At 39.9% G+C, this 18,754-nt stretch overlaps 1 protein-coding gene across 4 annotated transcripts in view; it reads right to left on the reverse strand.

Annotated features, from left to right (window-relative positions):
• The window catches only part of CYSLTR2 (cysteinyl leukotriene receptor 2), a 32,395-nt gene that overhangs the window by 6,994 nt on the left and 6,647 nt on the right, over positions 1-18,754 (reverse strand). The window contains exons 1-2 of one of the 4 annotated variants that reach the window (XM_053215308.1): positions 8,410-8,640; positions 2,209-2,409 (exon numbers count right to left, since the gene is read on the reverse strand). The exons of 1 other annotated variant lie outside the window; for it this stretch is intronic. The gene's annotated coding sequence lies outside the window, so the exon portion shown is untranslated. Of the gene's footprint in view, positions 1-2,208; positions 2,410-8,409; positions 8,641-17,392; positions 17,502-18,754 lie in introns of those variants that run through there. 2 more of the 4 variants (XM_053215312.1, XM_053215310.1) reach the window with 2 other exon arrangements.

Consider the following 18,754-nt stretch of genomic DNA (forward strand, 5'->3'; position numbering starts at 1 on the left):
ATCTTACTGATCAGAAAGGAAGAAAGAAAACACTCCCCATTTGCAGATGACGTGACTGTTTACACAGAAAATCCCAAGGAATCTACACCAAAAAGTCATAGAAGTAACAAGTAAATTCAACCAAGTCACAGGATACAACACATAAAAATCAATTGTATTTTTATATACTAGCAATGAACATATGAACACATTGGAATAAGAAATACAGTACCATTTGCAATCATTCAAAAATAAAATGAAATACTTAAGTGTAAATCTAACAAGACATTCCAGAATTTATATGTTGAAAACTACAAGATACTGATGAAAGAAATCAAAGTTCTAAGTAAATGGAGACACATACCATGTTCATGGATTGGAAGGCTCAACAGAATAAAGATGTCAATCTTTCCCAAATTGGTTTATAGGATTAATGAAATTCCTAATTAAATTCATGCAATACTTTTTTTGTTGTTGAAATAGATAAGATTATTCTAAAATTTATGTGGAAAGGGAAAGGAATTGGAAGTGCTCAAGACTGTGTGATATTGAAGGGATAGACACATAAATTAGTGTAACAAAACAGAGTACCTAAAAAAAGAGTTACACAAATATGCTTAACTAATTTTTGACAAAGGGCAAAAGAGATTCAACAGAAGAAAGATAGTATTTGTGTAGTGCTGGAGCAAGTGGACATCCATAGGCAAAAGAATGAACCATGACTTAAACCTCGTACCTTATACAAAAATTAACAAAAATGGATCATAGACCAAATTAGTCAAATGTGAAACTATAACTTTTTTAGGAAAAAAAGCATATGATAAAATCTTTGGGATTTAAGGCTAGACAGAGAGTTCTTGGACATAACATCAAAAACATGATCCATGAAAGGAAAAATTGATAAATTGGAATTCATCAAGATGGAAAACTTTTGCACTGCAAAAAGTTCTGTTAAGAGGATGAAAAGATAAACTACAGACTAGGAGACAATATTTGCAAAACACAGATTCGACAAAGGACCCGTGTCTACGATATATAAAGAACTCTCAAAACTCAACAGTAAAAACCAAACCAACCAAACAAAACAAACAATCCGATTAGAAAATAGGCAAAAGACATGAAGAGATATTTCAGGTGTGTAAGATGACATATAGGTACATAAAAGTTTGTCCAATAGCATTAGCCATTAAGGAGATGCCAACTATAACTACCATGGGATAGAACTACACATCAATTAGAATGGCTAAAAAAAAAAAATAGTGATAACCCCAAGACATTCTAGTTACCAATCAGACTTGTAAATGTAGTAAATTGTGACAATTGTTTCCTAAACTTCTAATACCCATTGTATAGTCTGTCCATTGTCTTGAGTGTTGTTTGCCCCTCAGAGGAAAAGTTTATAAGGAAAAGACAAGGAAAGACCCCACTAGTCCATCTTCCAGCTGCCCCAGGGACTGAGTGTTCAGAAGGACTGGCATTCTTTGCACAAATTTTGTCCTTTGGATCAACTTGGTGCAAGGTCATCATTTCAAAAATTGGAATGACTTCCTCTGTCATATCTTTGTGACCCTGAGATCTGCTTTGTTGTTTATTCAGCCCTAACTTGAGACAGGTGACCTTTGCCCAAATTTCAGAGGCAGAAGTGCAGACAAGCACCATCCTTACACCACCGCAGGTCTCCTGGGGCCCACTCAACTTCAAACTGCACATCTCCCAGGGCCAAGAGGTTTCCTTCAGCTTTTCCTCCCTGTAAAGCACTCGTGCAACTGGCACAATATCACCAGGGACAATTCAGAATTGTGATGGCCGCTTTGGGGAAGTTTTGACATAAACAAGATTGTTTACTTGAGAGGCACTCTAGAAACAAAAAGTGAGGCAACTTTCAAGAGGAAGTTGTCTAAAAGAAAGATTCTTTTATTTAATGTTGGTGATACCCCTTCCTTTACTTCCATCTGTTGGGGACTAATAAATGCTGGATTTTTTTTGTTTTTTGTTTTTTTTAAATCAGTCATTGACAAAATTGGCAAGGATGTAAGCCAATTTTGATGTCACTCCTTTTCATGTATATATTTTGAAATATGTTGTTTGTTTGTTTTTTTTAGATTTTATTTTTAAGTAATCTCTACACCCAATGTGGGGCTTGAACTCACAACCCTGAAGTCAAGAGTTGCATGCTCCTCCGACTGAGACAGCCAGGCACCCCCCAAAAATTGTTTTTCTATATACAACCTTTCTTCTCAGAGGGAACATAATTGTCTTTTTTTAGTGTTAATGTCATATTCATCTAAAGGAGTTTCTTCTTCCTTTTTGTTTTCATTTCCTCTTTCTCATTTTCCTTCTCTTAAGAAATAATGATTACTTGATTAAGAGTCCTTCACTCTTTATGTGTACATTTGAGGAATGTATAGTCCAGATAAATAGGTGAAATGTCTGAAATGTAAAAAAAAGACAAAGTTATTAAGATGTATTTCATTTGTGGACCCTAAAAGTATATTTACATAATAGCTTTGTTATTACACTTATGAGAAAAGAAAGGGCATTACTTTCAAGTTAAAAGAAGATAACATTTTTAGCATGATTCAGAGTCTTTAAAAATTAGTTTAATATATAAAAACTAGTGTCAGCACAATATTTTGGTTTGTACAAGGCCAGGATTAAATTTCTTTTGATTAAACTGAATTTCCTGCATTGTTTATGAATTAAGCAATATTCCACTACTTCCATAACTTGTTTAAAATTCAAAATTACACATATAAAATTGTATTTAACTAAAATGACCGATAACAATGAATGCCTTTTTAAAGGTTTAATTTTATGACATTCTAACTTTGGGACAAAGCATAAGAATTTAATATTTTAACTAAAATTATAATTTCCTAAAATTATGATTATAATTTATAATTATAATTATAAATCCTTAACTAACTTTAGGACCTTAGACAAATAATTAATAAATAATCTTTAGATGCCTAAACAGTTTCTAAATAAGAAACAGATACAAAACACTGATCATTACATGTAATTTTTTCCTTAGTTTTTACAAGGGCGGTAGATGAACAAAATTTGTAAATGCCTTTGAATTATACTTTTTAATTATATTATACTTTAAAATTATTTAAATTGCATGACATAAATGCTAGTAGATAGAAAAATATCTGAATTATTCTTTATTTTCTCTCCTCTAAATTTTCTTATGCTTGATGAAAAAGAAGGTTGATTATTTTGGTTAAAGATGATAATTAATATAAATAGTTAATACAGAGAAATACAAATATGCATAGAAGATAATGATATGATTTTCTGTTTGTTTATTAAGAAAACTAAAATAGTTTATTCAGAGGGTAAATTTAATTTGATACACCCTTTGTTTTATTTAATAGATTTAATTTTAAAGCTATAGTTCAATACTTTAAATTCATTACTATTTGTGTATTTATACATTTGTGAATGCCTAAATGCATATATATGAGGGCATATTAATAAATCCTTTATTATAGATTGTTTTAGGAATAATGTACAAAAAAGTAATATTAGAATTAGTCTTTTTAATATAAAATAATTAGGTTATTTTATACTCATTAATAAAGATTCTTATAAATAAAATATTCTGTTAAATTTCAGTGCTTCTGATATAATTTTAAATCATTTTTAAAAAGATTCCTTGCTTTCAAAATAAAGTTTCTAATAATTATTGTTGAGTATTTTTATAATGTTGCCTATAGTTATTTCTTGACTCTGAGTTATATCTTCTCTCATCAAACAATTATTCCTGATTCTTTCCCAAATCCAGGCCCCCAATTTAGGATAAAGCTATTAATATGCCATTTGTGCCTAAACCATCTTTGGGTTTTACTACAATGGCCAAGGGGTAACACAAGATTTGTTCTTTCATCCTATGAAAGAAAGAAAAAATAAGAATAATTAGGTTTCTAAAAATCCTTTGAATTTTGATTAATATAAAGCTATTATAAGAGCGTATTTATTAACCAAACTTAGTAATAAAAAAGCTCATAAATTACCATAAAAAAGGTTGAAGTCCCTAAGTTAATTACACTTAGGTAAAATATGCTAATATAAATATCTTTGAGGGATTGCATACTTTTTAAGTTAAAAGAAGCATGCTTATGTTTAAATACAAAGATTTCTATAGCTGAGTATAAAAAGATTTTTTCCAGGGTTCTAGGCTCACAAACACTTTTTCCTTTTTTGGCATGACAAATCTCAATAAGCACTAGACTTTCTGAGTCAATCACATGGGAATCATCAGAGACCAACTGTTGATTTCAGTCTTTCATTAGATCTCATTAAGCCATCTTGTTTAAGACTGATAGCAACTCCAGCAGGCTTATAGAGGCCTTACATCCACTTAGTCAACTTAGTTCTATGGTCTCCACTAAACTTTTAACAGTCTCCCTGTTGGTGGTGTCTGGCTGACTCAGTCAGAAGAATATGCGACTCTTGATCTCTGGGTCATGAGTTCAAGCCCCACATTAGGTGTAGAGATTACTTAAAAGAAATAGTTTTCCTACTATAGAGTCCTACAGACTCTCCTATTGATAGAACCTGGGACTCCTCAGCCAATCACATAACTTCCTATATAATTTTGCTGGTTTCCCTTAAAACATCATCATCTGTTGCTTTAACACTAAACTAGCTACCCTCATTTCCTCATCTATTAAAAAAAAGCCCATGATGGGTTACCTCAGTAATGGAGGTATCCATACTTTGCATGGACCTTTTAGATTCTCCCTTGGATATCCCTGATTTAATTTTGTTTGTTGGCTGGTTCCTACTATGGAAGAAAAACTAAAATTTCCAAGCAGGCTATGCTTGAATTTACCCTTGAAATATGAGTTTTACCTTGAAATAAAATCAATTCAGATGACTAAATTAATTGCCTTTACTCAGACTTGCTGACAAAAGGATAAAAGAACCAATATTTATACTTATACATGGAATATGACTTTGGATCCATCCATGAATTCAAAATAGTTTAGAAATAGAGATTTCCTGACACTACAAGACTCCCTATAAAGTAGCAATGAATCAAAGAACCTTGAGATGTCTTGCTATTACCCAAAGAGAAAGCCATAATGAAAGTAGAGTTTAGCAAGCCCATTTCATGATTTACCTACAATGGCAGAGATAAACTGGCAATGATATTGAACCAACACTGGCAGGGAATTTGAAGCCTATTGCTAAGGACATTCTAATGCATGCCCTACCTGCCATCAGCACAATTCTAGCAAGTCTGTAAAGGTAGAACATGGACAACAACAGCCCCAAGGCTCCTTTGAACATCCCCAGAAGATCTGTGAATGTGTTCTGGTTATTGTTTATTCTCAGAGTGTGTTAAGGCTTTTCTTTGCTAGAGAGCTCTGGCTGTATGGTAGAAAAAAAATTGCTTAATTTGGGAATCCCAACCTGTCTCGTCAGTAAGAGACACACATTTCACTGACATAGTCATCAAAGAACTGTAAAGCTTTACCTTTTACTTAGAAACAATACTCCTTATCCACGGACAAAAGGGAAAGTAACAACTAATGGAATTCTAAAATCCTCAGACTTCTAATGGTTGAAGTATTTCCATTGGCCTTGATTGCAGGCAATGAGATCAGTCCCCTCTAGAACCAACAAAATATCTCCTTCTGAGTATATAACAAGCTGCCTTGTGCATTTGGGAATTACTTCCAATCTTTGATCCTATCCTATTGCCATCTAACATGATGACTATAGGAAAGCTGCATTTCCAAAGTATTCTCCAAAGCAGTCTCTGTCTGATCAGAAACCTAGATATTTGGTCTTCTGGAAAAGACCTCAGAGAAAAACTTCTCTTGATCCCAGATGGAAAATACCCTATTGCTATCTTTAACAACTGACATTGTATTAACATTCCAATATTTTAATTTTTGGACTCATGTCTCCTAACTAAAAAGACATTCAGAACTCCCCCCCCCCCCAACTACTGGAAGTCCATTCCTTTGAAAGACCTCAAACTGAAGATTTTTAGAAATTCTCCAGAAGTTGTTGATTTACAGAAGTGGGAAACTTCTGCCCAAAGCAGTGAAACATCTGCAGAAGCAGATGGCTTTCACACAAGACAGAACAAAATTTTCTAATTCTTTAGCACCCTCTTCTTTCCCTTTACTAGTCATCTTGTTCATCATTGTGCTTTTACCATATTAACTAATATAATCTCCCTTATCTTCATCCTTTGACCTATTATAGTCTTTGCCACTTAAGAGAAAACAAAATTCTCTGGGTTGTTTTTTCTTAGGCCATAGCCACTGTTCTGAATATAACTGATTACTGACAAAATTTAACAACTAAAAACTAGCAAACAGGTGGCTGGGTGGTTCAGTCCATTAGGCTTCTGACTCTTGGTCTTGGCTCAGGTCATGATCTCACAGTTCGTGAGATGGAGTCCCACATCAGTGTCTGTGTTGACAATGGAGAGCCTGCTTGGGATTCTCTCTCTCTCTCTCTCTCTCTCTCTCTCTCTCTCTCTCTCTCTCCCCCTCTCTCTGTCTCTCCTTGGCTAATGCGAGCTCTTGTGATGTGCACTTTCTCTTTCTCAAAATAAATAAATAAGCTTAAAAAATAAAAAAAAAACAAGCAAAAAACAAAAAAAAAACACTTCAAGAGGTAAATTTTCTTCTATATATCCCTTCTGATATTTAAATTTCCCTTGCATAATTAACACCAATTTCAGGCTTATTAAATTGTACATTGGCCCCATATCAACAAAATGCTTCTGCTGAATTCCTTACAACCCTATCAGCAAAACCTGACACTTTGGGAGTAAGAACAAAGATTTGGTCTAACTTGGATAGAAATTGCTACTTTATTTTCTTTCACAACCTTCCAGCTTGCTGTGCAGGACCTGTTTGACTCCACTGAAGGAGAATTTGTCCACCTCAAGTGACTTTCCACCACAGATGCTCAAATAAAGAAAAAGGCTCATTCCTATTTTGATAAATGATTCTTAAATTCCCAGTACCACCAGGTTACTTCTTATGTGGACATCAGGCTTACACCCACCTGCCACACACTGCCCTATGTATTCAAGATCATCGTTAGAGAACATCAGATGTTTAAAACTACCACCCCTCCAGGAATCATGTTTCCCTAAAAAGAATACACAGAGACATCTGAAAGAGGCAGGCACAGGCTTACGAGAGAACTGTCAGGAAAGATCACTAAGTCCCCGGCATGCATACTGTGCAAGCAACAACTATCAGGGTTGGAATAATCTAACTGGAAAGAATTACTCATAACTTATCTCTGACCTTGGCAAAAATCTTAAAGGGTCCAACTTCTTCTCTGGAAGCTGACAAAAACTCTCTCCTTGATCAAACTCTAGCCAGGCTCCTCTGAGCCCTCTTCCTGACTGGGCTTCTACCTTGGTCTGTAAGGACTTGAATAAAGGACTAATAGTTTTTTTTTTTTTAACAGCTCAGGGTCATATCTCTAGGATGACCATAACCTTCCCTTATTATAGAGCCTGAAAAAACTCAAGGATGTCAAAAGAATTTACTATTTGTTCCAGCCAACCTGAAGATAGGCTCCTGGCCCCCAGGCTCGGTGGGAGGGTAGAATCCTAAACTTCATAAGTGTCAGCAAATCCAGATGCAGTTTCCACTATTTGCAATTTTTTACTTCCCTGACTCTGCTGAGCTCCTCCACCCCCCCCCCCAATTCCTTCATTCTTCCTTAAAAACATCCACTCATCTCTGTAAAAATTGAAGTTGAGTTCAGTTCATGTTGGAGTCTTTTCTCTACTGCAACAGTATAAAATCTGTCCTTACTTTAGTGTCTGGCTTTGCTTTATCTTTGACAAATCCTAGGTTTAAATGTAAATTCATGAGGCAGAGTTGTCACAGATAATAACATAGTCCTTAATTTATTCTTAACTAGCCAAAGATAAATTTATGCTAGAATAAACAAACACTTATTACTGCACCTGTAAATATTACATAACAACCTATGACTGGAGGTGTGTGTGGAGAGAAGCTTCCTGGAAGTCTAGAAAAGAACAGCTGGATTTGGGTAGGGGGGACATGTTTTCACTGTCTGAGTATGATGGTATGGGTTTCTGTTTTTCAGAGTCTGTTATAAGAACTAATAACCATTTTTGTTCCTACAAAGTCTGCTTCCTTGAATCTTACTCCCAAATTATCTGATGCAAGCATAAATCCTATTATAATTCCTAACATCTTCTTTCTGAGATTCCCCAGTTTCCCTTTATGTGCATTCTCCTTTAACACAACAAGTCAATAAACCCAACTTTGTTCAACTGTAGGTGTGTTTCCAATTGCCTTTGACTAGAAGACACTGACTCTGAGAATCCACATAATGATATAAAAGTATGGCAAAATAGTAGTTAAATTAACTAATTAACTAATTAGTTAATGAACTAAATTAACTTACATGAAAGTGTAACTCAGAAATCACATAAATGATTTCAAAAAACGAAAACCTTTTTTCTTTAATTCAGCACTTCCCAAAGTATCTTCCACAGAATATGAATTCCATGAGATGTTCTGTAAAAGACAAGGCTTCCATGTTTAAATCAGTTAGAGAAACACTGCAAGCTCTAGTATGCCTCTTTTGGAGATTCATAATGGAATTAAAGGCTCTATGGGGCTCTGAAGAAAGAAAAGAAAGAAAGAGAAAGAAAGAAAGAAAGAAAGAAAGAAAGAAAGAAAGAAAGAAAGAAAGAAAGAAAGAAAGAAAAGGAAAGAAAGAAAAGGAAAGAAAGGAAGGAAGGAGGGAAGAAAGAAGGAGGGAGGGAGGAAGGGAGGAATGACCTTTTTACAAGAACAAGTCATTTGGCTTAGGGCACATCTTAATCCAGTAGGACCTCATCTTAACTAATTACATCTACAAAGATCCTATTTCCAAATAAGGTCACATTCACAGGTACCTGGGGTTAGTACTTGGATATATTTTGCGGGGGGCATTTTTCAACTCACAACAAGGATATATAACATCAATTTCATGGGGTTGTTGTAAACATTAAATTAGAGAGAGAGCGAGAGAGAGAAAGAGAGAGAGAGAGAGCTTCATAGAGTAGTTGGCACTGGGTAAGTGCTCCCCAGCTGCTTTACTGTCATAAATGAATGTAGGAATGACCTAGCTTCAACATCTGTCATCCCACTGACCATGAGGATGAGTTGATGACCTCAGTTCTCAAATTCATTTGAAGTGTAAAAAGTAGATTCCTGTCGGTATTTGCAAGAAAGGCATTCTGTACAGAAATACTGATAACCTTTAGATTATTCTGTTTATGATGAAAATCTCTTGATTCCACTTCACTCCTTTGCTTTCAGTCTATTCTTACCAGGGAACCTTCTAATAACCCATCTGCTTCATCAGTCCTCTCTGAAAGGATGGACTTTGAATGGTGAACTGGAAGATTACAATAAAGGGAAAGTATAGTCACCCCATTATAAATGTGCAAACCAGAATAACCAGAATTCTGGGTTAAAAATGAATTCTCTGTGAGTTTGGCTTGTGTGAATTGATTTCTTGACAAGATGAGATTTCTTATACGCAGAGCTGAGGGCCACATCTTATTTCTGAGAGATGGTAGGGGCTTAGTTATGATTACATGGATAATGGCTTTTGATCCATCTCAACAGCAAGTCTGAGGTTTCTAGCTCGGGTTATAGGGAGAATGGTGAGGCCATTAGCTAGGATGAGGAGCACACACTCCAGAGTTCAGGAGACAGGTCAAGGATGTACATACGGTTCAGAAAGATCATCCCACAGAGGCTAGAAGTCTGTAAGCCTGACTTGGGAAAGGGAATACAGTAAAATGAGGAACTGGAGATAGTGTCTTAATTCAATGTTATAGAGAATTAAAGTATCTACTGGTTTGCAAGGCCAGGACAGAAGGATCGAACTTTGAATCAGGAAATGCTAGAGGTAGTACAGTCAACACAAATCAAGTCCATGAAGCAAGCATGAAGTTCGATTAGATGTCACAATTATGTCAGCTCTAGATGGGTGCAGCACTAGAACCAGGGTCAACAAACAGAGCCTTAGGGGACAAAGATACAAGACATGGTAAATAAGACTGGTATACGACCAGCTAGAGGAATTACTATGGAAGGCTTCCATTACAAATGACATTTTTTTTTGGAAAGGATGGAATTCTACCCATATGACCATACAGAACCTACTTGAGTCTTAAGCACCCTGACTTTGGAGCCCAGATTCTGAAAGAATCTTCGGGAAATCTCATATCTAACAGACCAGGAAAGGATCTCAAAAAGGAAAAATGGACTTGAAAGCAATCAAGTCCTTAAACTTTTTGACCAGGAAGACTACCACTTCTCCCATCTCAAGACTAACATGGCTTGTGAATTGCAATGAGAAGGGCAGCCTGGGAAGGTTAGGAAGCAGCCTGCACTCTTCCCTGACTAGGGTGTGGCAAGCCTTCAGGGACACTGTCAGCTATGGATGCTGAGAAAAGTCCCATCTCATAGGTAGAGCATGGAAGCCAGCAGGTACAACCACAGACAAGATGTCTCAATAGATAGTAATAAATGTTCCATCAGGGACTTGAGATGTTTGGGGAGACCAAAACCAGACTCTAGCAACAGGGATTCCTTGAGCAACTGGGAAGCAAGGCAGAATTCATGGGGAAGTCCATCTGTAAGCTGCAAGACCCTTTACAGCCAAGCCACAGTGCAAGGAGAGGGTTTGGGGCCTGAGAGGAGGCCTGACCAGTGCAGGCAGGCCCTGAATCCTGGAGGCCCTGAGTCCTTGAGAGCCTTGGGTCCCAGAAGCCCTGGATTTTGCAGGCTTTGAGTCCCGGAGGCCCTAAGTCTGGAGACATTGCGTCATTGAGATCTTGGGTCTTAGAGAGCCCAAGGGCTGTACAAAGCCTTGGACACAGAGACTCAGGCCAGAGGTGCCAAGGCAGGGGTCCATTTTCCCTAATGAGGTAGAGACAAAATTTCAGGACAGGAAAGATGCCCAACTTCAGAGTCATGGCACAAAGTCAGGATCAGATCAGCCTAAGGGTAACACCGAGTTCCAGAATTGCTTCCATTCCTCTGCCCGAGATTGGGATTGTTTCTGGGTCCTATAGGGGCCTGGAGGGGAGTGGGAGCGGTCGATGGCTGGCAAACAGCCTGTGCTTCAGGGAGACAATACCTACAGAAGCTGGAGCTTTGAGTCCAAGAGCATCTTAATCCATGGAATGCTAAAGAAAGAGAATACACTAATACCCTTCCTAGAAGCCTCATTTACCTAACAGCCACAGGCTAAATGCAGGACCAGCTCAGATCCAAAATTCCATTTAGCTCAACACTTTCTCTTGAGAGTCCTTTAAAACATTGATTGTTCTTTTCTGCCCACATAAAATATACCTGACCACATCACACTTCAACCTTTCACTAGAATGTAAAAAAAAGGAAAACGAAAAAAAAAATTGCCTGCTATCTGTGGCTGTAAAATCAGCCAGACCAATTAAGTACGTGACAGGAAGCTGAGAAATACATGAAGAGGTAAATTCAAGGGAAATTAGGAAATAAATTGACAGCCTAATTTCCACCGCTTTGGCAGGAGAAGAGAAAGAGCATGTGTACAGCTTCCTGTACTGAGAGGGGGCTTGAAACAAGGAAAGAATTAGGGCTTTGTCTCCTGCAGCTTTACTGGTGATCCAACAACAAAGAAGAAACAGTGAGAAGCAGCAGCAGATGGGGATTCCATATTTTAGTTACGAAGAAAACCAAATGTGCTGCATGACCAGATAAATCTGACCAGGATGAATAGCTTCCACTGATGCTTAGAATGTTTTCATGGTTGTAGCAAAGCTGCAACTGTCCAAAACGTCACAGAAATTATTTTCATCTATACTTAGAAAAATACACATTTTTAAAGAAAAATACATTTGTGACACATTCACAGGTGATCATTAGACCCTGTCACAGAGTGCCCCCCCACCCCAGTCAGCATTACTGTGTGTCACAGCTGCACTCACCTTCAGTTCTGAGACCTGTCTCAGAACCTGAAGCCTGAGGCACTCAGACACACTGACTGTAGGTATACCCGGCAGAGCAGCAAAGGGATGTGCATTATACAACAGGATGCTGTGAGATTGTGATAAACTTCTAAAGAACAGAGAATCTTCTGGAGAATAAACGCCTGTGCAGTCTGCTTGCATCATCTTTACAAGGAACTCATGATGGGATTTTCAGCAGCACCTAATCTGTCAGCGCCATGTCAGGAGAGCTAGACCGGCCTGCCGGCAGCCTCCCAGATTGCCACTAGGTGACGTTCTGGGTCCTCTGTTTGGCCACTGTCTCTGGAACTTCTAACTCCCACACTAAGAATGCTTCTGGCAAGTTAATATCAGGCCCTTGGCTGTCTGATTTCATCAGGCAACCTCACTGCCCTCACTTCAAGCTACCCACCTTGGCCAAACCTGCCTAAGGGCTCTGGGAAAGCACACTTCCTCTGTTAGCCACCTCCACCTCAAGCCACAGATGTTTGTTCATTCAAAATAAGCAACAGCCAACCTGTATTGTGTTTACTCTGTGGTAGGCACTCTGCAAAGCTCCTTATGTATATTAACGCAATTAGTCCTCAAACAGCCCGAGGTACTCTGCATCAGCTATTGCACAGATGAGAACAACCAGAGGGCAAAGGCGTAGAATAGCATGTGTGCCCAAGGTCACTTGTGATTTAGTGGTGGGATGGGGCTGAAACCCAGTTCCCAGCTCTCTGTTACAAAGCTGTTCTGTCTCTACTTGAGCCACAAATACTGGGTCCTGTGTATCTGACAAAGAAGAAAATACAGTCTCAGACCTACAGGAACCTCCACGGTGCTGACTAAATCAGATAACTTAATAGATAAAGCAAGGTGAGAAGGGCCATCCAAATCAATGCCATAGGAACGGCCTTGGGGAACAAGGGAATTTTTAGGGTACTAAGGGGGAAAGGTTGACTAGGGAAAGGAGACAGGGGTTCCAGACAGGGGAGCAGGATATATGAAGACTGGTTGCTAATAGCACATGGCAAGTTTGGGGAACAGCAAGTGATACAGTATAGGAGAAGCATGAAAGGGAGAATGAGGTGAACAGAGGGTGATTTGCGAGTGACCTACATCCACACTAAGGAGTTTGGGTTTTACTCTGAGGGCAATGAGAGCCCTCGAATTATGGAAAGCAGATCTGTATTTTAGACAAGTGATTCTGGCAGCAGATGGGAGGGGGCAGTTTGGAAGGAGGCAAGCTTAAGTTCAGAGAGACTGCAAAGGACACTCCTGTGATTGTCCAGGGCAGAGGGGGTGGACATAGTTGGATGGGACCAAGAGATATAAAGAAAAATGAGAGATGGTCAGAGTTGCAGATGGACCAGTTATAGAAGGGGGGACCAATAAAGGGAAGGGGGGATCTTCTCAGGTATTTGCAGGGAGAATGTTGCCTTACACTAATAAAAAGAATACAAGAGGAAGATGTTGTCTGGGGGAAAATGAGTTCAATTTGGGACGTTTTGAGTTCGAAGCTTTTGTGACACATGTAAATGGAACTGTCCCCTTGCAGTCTAGAGCACGGCCATCAGTGCTTAATGCTAACTGAAGCCAGAAAAGTGGATGACCTCACAGGGGTGTGAGAACAGAGAAGAAAATAATGTCAAAGACGGGACCTTGCAGGGACATCCACAATTAAGGGGCAGGCAGAGAACAGGAGCTGGAAAGATAATTGACAAAGGCTGGCCAAACCGTAAGAGACCAATCAAGAATGCAACATCAAGGAGGCCAAGAGAAAGACTGGTTGAAAAACCAGGTAGTCAGTGGGGATAAAGTCTCAAGGTTATCAGTGACCAGAGGGGTGGGGTGGAAGTCCAAGGACAGGGAGCTGATAGAGGTGCAGCAGTCGAGAAAGTTACCGCTAAGATGGGAGAGGACACTCTCGAGCTCTGTAGTTATGAAGGGGTGCATTGCCAGAGGAAGATTTTGAGTCAGGGAGGGAAGATGCATGTCTTCTTCTCTTTGGAGACATCTTGATTGTTACTCTTTGCCAACCTCCCTCCAGTGACTTCAGTCTCTTCCTCTCTTCGTCTCATCCACCTGAACCTCTAGACTAGAATGTACACTGTGCCTGAAGTGTAGCAGACCTGCTCTGACTCCCCACCCTCCCACATTCTAGTTGTAGAACTCTTACCCTTTGAGCTTCAGCCTCCTCACCTTCAAAATGAGGCTAAGAAAGCTTGTAGGACTTGCCTGTAGTTGCAAGTGAAAGAATGTGTTCACTATGCCTAGCAGGTGGTCAACCAAATGCCAGTTCTCTCTTCTACTAATTCTGTGACCTATTCAAGTTTTCGTTTTGCTTGTCCTGTTACACCTTAACTCTCTGTACTACTGAGCTCACTGTTGTCATTTCTTTCTCATCTTCCTCTTTTTAATTTACAACAAGAGCTGCCCTGCCCCATCCCACCACCTCCTGAGAGCCCCCTCTGAATCATACATGACTAAGATAAGGTCATCTGCTCCTGCTCACCAGCGCGTACTACTGCTGCCTTTCAGACTTCCTTCTCAGTCACTCTAGAATTTGTTCCTCATGTCTTGTCTATGAAACATCCACTTCTCTATCTTCTGTGGTGCTGGGTACTTGTGGTTTTCCATTTCCTGATTGTTCAGTAATCCACTGTTAGTTCTTCTTTACCAATTGTGGACAACCACTGGAGCCCCACCAGCCATCCTCAGCTCACCTCTCTCTAATCCCCCAAGAACTCACCCACGATGAAGACTTTACTCCATCTCTCTGCCTCTGACTCCCAGATGTCTTTTTCATATGAAAATATCATATTTTTAACTTATAATTTGCAAAAAAAATTTTCTCAGTTATGTCATTTGCTTCACTTGCCCTATCTTGTGCGATAGGCTGAGTTAGTATTATCTCAATTTTATAACTAAAGGAAAAAAACCTCTGAGAACTAGAAAATTTTTAAGTGTCTTTTCCTGACTTCTAATCTAAGCCATATTCCTACATTTCCAGTTGTCTACAGGATAGACTTATTTGGAGACTCTGTCTCTGCTCACATCTTCCTTGGGTTTCTCCTCCCTCTCAAACCAATCCCACTCAGCTGGTGTTATTGGGCTGAATGTTTGTGTGCCCCCAAAATTTTTATGTTGAAGCCCCAGCCTCAAATGTGACTGTATTGGAGACAGGGCTTTTACGGAGTTAATTGATGTTAAATAAGGTCACAGGGTAGGGTTCTGATGCAATAGGACTAGTGTCCTTAGGAGAAGAAACACTCTCTGCCATGGGAGGACATATTCAGATGGCGGCCACCTACAAGCCAAGAGGAAAGGCCTCAGAATAAACCTACCTTGTCAGCACCTTGATTTAGACTTCCAGCCCCTAGAACTGTGTGAAATAAGTTCTTGTTATTTAAACCTCCTGGTCTGTGGTTATTTTGTTACAGCAGCTCGAGCAGACCAATACAGCTGGTGGCCATTTGGGGGATGTTTTCCTTAATTTTTCTTTCTTGTATATCTTACATCCAATCAGTTGACAGGGTTAGCTCTACTACTTTTGTATGACGTGCCTTGAATTCTCTCCGTGTCTTACTCTCCATGTACAAAGTCATCACGGTCCTTGGATTTTGTTCGCCGATGCTTAGAAACTGTTAGCATCTCCTGACGTGTATACCATCGTGAGATTAAACCATCACAGAACCGTGGGATTTGATGGTCCAGGTGAATTCACAGCCCCATCAGACCTCTCCCTTTCCTCCTCTCATACATGTACGTCCTCACACTATGTCGCCGTGGGTTTGTAGTTCTCCACCGCATGCAGCTTCTACTTTAATAGCCACCCTGTGGTTCACTACTCCCCGACAATAATGCCCTTTGTTTCCTCTGTCAACTTTAGAGTATAATTTGGATTTTAGCTCCCAGAGCTACTGCAGACTGTGGAATAGCAAATAGGACATTCTTTTTATAGTTCATGGAAATGTTCAGAGGAGGGAGTTGGTATAAGATCGTGGAGCCAAATCTGCCACTTACAAGCCTGGGGATCTTGTGCAAGTGATTTATCTTCTCTGGGCCTCGGTTTCCTCATCTGGAAATGGCACAGGGAGGGTGGAGTATCTCACACAGTGTGAGCACTCAACGATGTTGACTATTATGATTAAACTTCAAATTGGGGGCCCAGAGAAATGATTTAAAAGGTGAAAAGGCCCTGGGGGCATGAGTCACACTGGAAAAGCAAGGCTAAGAGATGATTTAAGGATAAAAAGAAATGGTGCCTCTGCAGGGAGGAAGCAGTGACTGAGCACTGGTTCTTTCACTCACTGGCTTTGTGAGTTACCCTGGGCAAGTAACTTCATCTCCCTGTGCCTCCATTCCTCCTCAGTAAAATGGGGGCAGTGATAGCACTAGTCATTCCGCCACGGGGCTGCTGTGAGGATGAAGTGGGGTGACGCACAAATGGCACCCAGGCCAGGGCTGGGATGAGAGAAAGCACGGCGTGGGAGCTGTTATTACTGCAACGGACCGCAGACTGATCCCCTGAGGTTGTGAAGAGAGGATGCAACCCTCTGGATTGGAAGAGTCTGCAAAATGTTTGTCCCTTGAAATCCCAGAGGCCCCAGAGTGCTGACCAGATACGTCTCCCTGACTCCCAAACAGGGAAGTATCATTGAGTGCCTGGTTCTTGAAATCCAAGACTGCTAACTTAATAGTTGAAACTGGCCCCAAATGTCATGGAAGGCATGTAAATCTTCTTATACTTTCTGGCCTCCTGGGAACAGTTTTGCACTTTCAGATTTTTTCCAAAGGGATAACGTAAATTAAGTTCTTGGAGACCAAAACAGAAATACAGACAAAAAGAATGGAGGTGACAACGTCTTTTGATTGAGGAGCTGGGCTGGTCCCCAGGTTTCCAGAATAAATGGGGAAGGCCCCTTTTCCTTGGAGTCAGCACTTTGGAGCATTCTGCTGCCCCAATCCCTCCCTTTCCCTGTCTCCCTGCAAAGTGCCTCAAGGTGCCCCAAAGTGCAAGTCACTTCGCAAACCACCAGGCTAATGCCCTTTTGCCTTCCAAATGCCATTTACCTCCCCAGGCCTCATAGCTGACAAGTCAGCACCTTGACCCAGATCTGCTGTAAAGCAGTAAATGTTGAATAGTATTTATGGCTCTGGAAGTACCCTGAGGAGGAAATTCTCTAATTGACTTTCTCTGTACTGTAGGGATTCTCCTTAACAGCTCTGGGGCCAGAGGGACTTTTCAGCCAGAGTCCCGGGGCCTGATAATTCACCCTGAAGGATAATTGGAGTTTCTGCCCCATGGCCTATGCAGAGTTTTATTGTCTAATTCTTGTCCTCTAGTTAGGACTCCACGTTTGGAAGTTGCAAAGCTCACAGAGCCCTGTCTTCCCAGGTCCCGCCAACCTGTGTCTGATTCACCCTGGAACTCAGCAGGCAGAAAATTCAGTGTGTTGTTCATAGGCTTGCTGTGGGTTTCTGGAGTAGCTTGAAACCTCTGAGGAAGGGTCTTTGGTTTTTTTTTTTTTTTTTTTTTTTTATTTTTTCAATATATGAAATTTATTGTCAAATTGGTTTCCATACAACACCCAGTGCTCATCCCAAAAGGTGCCCTCCTCAATACCCATCACCCACACTCCCCTCCCTCCCACCCCCCATCAACCCTCAGTTTGTTCTCAGTTTTTAACAGTCTCCTATGCTTTGGCTCTCTCCCACTCTAACCTCTTTTTTTTTTTTTTTCTTCCCTCCCCCATGGGTTTCTGTTAAGTTTCTCAGGATCCACATAAGAGTGAAACCATATGGTATCTGTCTTTCTCTGTATGGCTTATTTCACTTACCATCACACTCTCCAGTTCCATCCACGTTGCTACAAAAGGCCATATTTCATTCTTTCTCATTGCCACGTAGTATTCCATTGTGTATATAAACCACAATTTCTTTATCCATTCATCCATTGATGGACATTTAGGCTCTTTCCATAATTTGGCTATTGTTGAGAGTGCTGCTATAAACATTGGGGTACAAGTGCCCCTATGCATCAGTACTCCTGTATCCCTTGGATAAATTCCTAGCAGTGCTATTGCTGGGTCATAGGGTAGGTCTATTTTTAATTTTCTGAGGAACCTCCACACTGCTTTCCAGAGCGGCTGCACCAATTTGCATTCCCACCAACAGTGCAAGAGGGTTCCCGTTTCTCCACATCCTCTCCAGCATCTATAATCTCCTGATTTGTTCATTTTGGCTACTCTGACTGGCGTGAGGTGATATCTGAGTGTGGTTTTGATTTGTATTTCCCTGATAAGGAGCGATGTTGAACATCTTTTCATGTGCCTGTTGGCCATCCGGATGTCTTCTTTAGAGAAGTGTCTATTCATGTTTTCTGCCCATTTCTTCACTGGGTTATTTGTTTTTCGGGTGTGGAGTTTGGTGAGCTCTTTCTAGATTTTGGATACTAGCCCTTTGTCTGATATGTCATTTGCAAATATCTTTTCCCATTCCGTTGGTTGCCTTTTAGTTTTGTTGATTGTTTCCTTTGCTGAGCAGAAGCTTTTTATCTTCATAAGGTCCCAGTAATTCATTTTTGCTTTTAATTCCCTTGCCTTTGGGGATGTGTCGAGTAAGAGGTTGCTACGGCTGAGGTCAGAGAGGTCTTTTCCTGCTTTCTCCTCTAGGGTTTTGATGGTTTCCTGTCTCACATTCAGGTCCTTTATCCATTTTGAGTTTATTTTTGTGAATGGTGTGAGAAAGTGGTCTAGTTTCAACCTTCTG

The sequence above is a fragment of the Acinonyx jubatus genome, chromosome A1 (genome assembly GCF_027475565.1).
Source record: "Acinonyx jubatus isolate Ajub_Pintada_27869175 chromosome A1, VMU_Ajub_asm_v1.0, whole genome shotgun sequence".
Classification (NCBI taxonomy): domain Eukaryota; kingdom Metazoa; phylum Chordata; class Mammalia; order Carnivora; family Felidae; genus Acinonyx; species Acinonyx jubatus.